The sequence below is a fragment of the Natrix helvetica genome (assembly GCF_964273705.1).
Source record: "Natrix helvetica genome assembly, chromosome: 1".
NCBI lineage: Eukaryota > Metazoa > Chordata > Lepidosauria > Squamata > Natricidae > Natrix > Natrix helvetica.
Genome location: NC_138548.1, coordinates 227,807,634 through 227,812,418, shown reverse-complemented (window position 1 = coordinate 227,812,418; position 4,785 = coordinate 227,807,634).

The window sequence follows — 4,785 nt, the reverse complement described above, 5'->3', positions numbered from 1 at the left end:
TGGAGTGGTGTTTGTGCTAAACTCAAACTCAAATCTGCGTAGAAAGGTTTCCACAAATGAAACGGACATTCCAAAATATATTTATGTAGTTGAAAGGAATTGAACCCAGTAAACTGCACATGAGCTTATAAACATGCTGCAGTGCCAAAGCCATATTGGCCTGATGTTTCCTCCACATTGGGTAGACCAGGCCATAGCCATGTCGGCCGGATGCTTCCTCTTTGCATTGGGGAGACGGGGCCGAAGTGATGCGGGCCGGCCCCTTATATTTTCCAGGAAGACCCCGCAGGCCGAATCCTGCAGGCCTTGTGTTTGACACCCCTGATCTAGCCATTTCTCTGCCATTTCCTTCTTGACCACCCCCATGTTTCCACCTCCCTTCTGGGTTCACTGGAATAGCTGTTCCTTCTCAAATAATCGAGGTGTCGTCATCTGGTCACTGCCGGGCTCCTATTCACTGTCCGTGTCACTTAGACTTTTGTTGGCAGTCCAATTAAAAAGTTCAAGACAGCAATTTGTGACTCCTCAGCCAAGTAGAATTGTGAAAAAGAAAATATTTTAAAAGTCAATTAATTGGTGTCTCTTGAAGGCCCTCATCATTCCCCCTTTAACCAGGCTTTGTCATTGGCCTGCAGGAGCTTCCCAGGTTTCTCTTAGATGCTGTTCATTTTAAATAATGGATTTATTGAAGCTCCTTATTGGACTTTGTGTGGGAGACACATTTGTCCATATTCTTTTACAGTGTAATCATCCATTTACATAAAATATAGGCAATTCTGTGAATAACCACCCTAAGGCTGTGAAAAGCGCCATAAAAAAACAACAACCCGTTAACGGAGTTTGAAAAGAATTCCTTTTTTCACAGTCCTAATTGGCTGAGTAGGTTTCACAAACTGAAATTTATTCATTTGCTTATTACATTTACAGGCTGTCCATCGTAGGAATTCACAATTCCAACATGATTCAAAAATCCCTACATGGGTGGGTGTTTGGGGGAAGAAATTAGTTGCATTAGTCAAACTATATCAGTGCTTTGCAAAATGCTTGCCTTCTTTTTTAGAAATCTGAATCAGATGAAGCAGAGATTCAGAAGGCAGTAAAATATGGATGCCTATTCACACTGCATTATATTCCCACGGATTAGTACCGTATGTAGATTAGGCAGGAAGAAAGGAGATGGGAGAAAATAAGTCCATTTTCTATATCTATTTCTCATTTAAATGGAACAAAGTGAATGAAACCCTTCTACTTGTTTCTATAGGGTGATGAAAATTTTAAACCATATTGATCTACAGTACTGTAGGACATCAGCTTGTTTTATACCATTGTTTACAAGATTATCAAGATTATCATATTTTTATGAACAAGGTGATGTGACATTTCTGCTACCTGCATAAATAGAAAAAAGTGTATTATCATTATGAAGTTGCTGCAGGTATTTGTCAACTTCTGTTCCCTTATCTAAAAAGAGCTGCATGGAATAAATATATAATATAAATAAAGTTGAAATGCTCTAAGATACAGTTAAATATATAGGTACATATGTGAACAAGGAAATATAATTTAAAAATTCAATACTTAATGCTACATGTAATAACACCAGCTAGAATTGTATATGCTCAAAATTGGAAAAAATTGAAACATACCCACAGAGGAAATGGTAATAAAATATTACACTACACTGAGTTGGATAGGTTGACAATGGAAATTAAAGACAAAGGAGAAACAGAACACTACTTAATTTGGGATGCATGGAATAATTGATTAGATAGATGTAAAGATTAGGAAATTAACAAAGACAGACAATTAACGAATTATAAATTAGAAATAAGTACAAGTGTAATGATAGAAGAATGTTTATTGTAAATAATATGGTGAGATGTTATAAAAATGTAAAATAAAATATTCTAGATTGATAATTATATAGAGATTTATGTTACAAATACGGAAATAATAGTTACGAACATGAAACTATATACTAGGAGACATAATAGTATGTATAATGTAAAAAACTGGATATATCCAGTATATCGTTGTTGCAAAGCTGAAACTGTGATATAAAACAAAGAAAACTCTCTAATAAAAATACTTTACAATAAATACATGCATGTGTACAGATACATCAAATTATTTCCTTTTGGGATGTTATCCTGGGTACAGAAAAGAAGCAGTAAGCCAAATAAATTAAAGGCAAGAAACATGAACATGGAAAGGAAACAATCATGCTGGGGTCACCAGAAGGGCCCATGGATATATTGATTTCTCACCCGTTGTAGGTTTGGTCAGTCAAGGCTTTCACATACATTCAGGCAGGGACGTGCGGGCAGGGGAGGCAGGGGAGGCAGAGCCTCACCTCTCTTCATGAAATAATAGTATATAATAATAATATATATTTCGTCCCATCCCTTTTACACGGCTCCCGCTAAGTTCCGGTAAGGAGAAGAGCTTTTGGGGAGTGAAGAGGAAGAGGAAGGAGGAGGAGGAGGAGGAAGTGGTGCGCGCGGGGGGCGGTGCAGGCTGGGCAACCGGCGGAAGCAGGAGGGTTCTCGGAAGCGCCAATAACCTTCCTGCCTCCGCTGTACTTTGCATGCTCCTCGCAACTGCAATAGACGTCCAGAAGTGGCAGGGGCCGTTGGGCTTGAAGCCCAAACCCCATTAGCCACAAAAGCCGCTTCTGGACGTATATTGCAGTCGCGAGGAGCGCGCGAAGTCCAGCAGAGGCAGGAAAGTTCTCGTCGTTCCCCAGTCGCTTTCGTGCCTTCGTCATCCGGGAGCGCCGACAACATTTCTGCCTCCGCAGCTCCCGGGCGCGGCCGGACGGATGTAGCCAGAGTGACGCCGAGGCGGTCCGGGCGGACCAAAGAGCGAGCGAGCGATGGAGGTCCTCGGTCGCTCGCCCGCCGGACTGCCTCAGCGTCACTCTGGCTACTTCCGTCCGTCCGCGCCCGCAAGTTGCGGAGGCAGAAATGTTGTCGGCGCTCCCGGATGATGAAGCCACGAAAGCGGATCGCGAGCCGGCAGAGCACGCTCAGGAAGGCGGGGAATGGGATCACGTGTGCTGAAGGCTGAGGCAGCCTCAGCCTCCAGCACATGTGGTCCCATTCCCCGCCTTCCTGATGACGTCACCAGCCTCACCAGCCATAAACCTCACCGCACGTCACTGCATTCAGTATATGCTCAGAATAGATTGAACTGGAGGTCTTCTAGTCCAGCTCTCTGGCCAAGCAGGTGAACCTATAACATTTGAGATAAGTGATTATCATCTTAAAAACATCCAGTGATGGAGCATCCATGATTTTTGGAGGCAAGCTATTCCACTGGTTAATTGCCCTCGCTGTTAGGAAATTTCTCCTTAATTCCAAGTTGCTTCACTCTTTGATTAGTTTCCAACCATTGTTTCTTGTCCTGCCATCTGGTTTTTTTGGAGAATAATTTGATCCCTTATTTTTTGCAGCCCCCCAAATACTGGAATACTGCTACGTCACCCCTAATTCTTCTTTTCTTTAGATTAGCCAAACCCAAATCCTGCAACCGTTCTTCATATGTTTTAGTCTCCACGCCTTTGAAAAAAACCAATGCTTTGAAGAAAAGAAAATGAATTACCAGATTTGTGGCATAGGCTGTCCCAAAGTACAGCACTGGTCAATAGGTCACGAGTACTATACAGCGATATGCCCATTTTAATAGTACTCTTTCTATTTTATACAAGCCAAGATCCCTAGTCTAGCGACTGCTTTGCAAGCCAACTAAAAGGCACGTACACTCAGTGTAATGAAATGGTTAGCCTCTACAATTTCTATCTGCTTTCTGTCCCTCTAGTCTAGAACGTGGCTTGCATTTAACAGTCTACAGCAAGTCTACGGCTTGTTTGCATGGGGCCTTTAATCCAAGTTTAGGGATATTTGAGAAACATCATGTTTTAACTCATTTAGAAATAAAGCTCAGTGTTGTAGCATGTAGTGTGAATATTGATAAGCCAAGAGACATGTCTCAGCAAAGCCCCTGCTAATCCCTCTGAGAGCCCATTGTGTCATGGCATTCCTTATTATGTGAATTAAACCTGAGGAAATGAAGACTGCAGTAAGATGCTTTCATACCTTTTCCAAAATTGAAGCCAACGCAACTGATGAAACGGAGAAGCCTCTAGTAGCTCAGCTACAGTGGGAAAAGTGCTGGTTGTGTGAGAAACCTCTTTCTTCAGCCCTGGAGGCCATCTTTTTCTTTGGATCTTCAGGGCTGCCATACTTAGTGCTGTGGGAAACTGGGAGGGAAGATTGCATGGAGTGGTAGAGCTATATAGCCATAACAACATTCTTTTCTCTGGGAGTCAAGGACGTACAGCCTGCACCTGTGGAGTGATTGGACCATGTGATGGACATGTGGGTGCAGGGGAAGGGACTTTGACTTTCTTTTGGGTGGGGAAAACCTGGAAGCTTTCAGATTCAGATTTTCCCAGATGTGCCAATATGACATCTCTAATAAAGTGTAACTTTGAGGAACTTCTAACCTCAGAGTCTTCTTTCGTTGGGGGTGTTACTTGGAACCCTGGTTTGCCATCATGGGACTAGAGCATAAGTAACTGAGCAGAGCCTTAAGATCCAGAGACGGACACAGGTGGCCCTGACTGCCACCTGCTCCCGAGCAGGAATTATGAGCCAGAAGGGGTCTCAGATTGTGAACTGGCTCTCTCAGGGGCAGTGCCAAAGAAATAAAGTCCCAGATCTGAAAGGCCCTAAAACTCAAAGCCACTTAGTCTTGCCAGGTTTCAGCTGAAGCCTGTTGTTC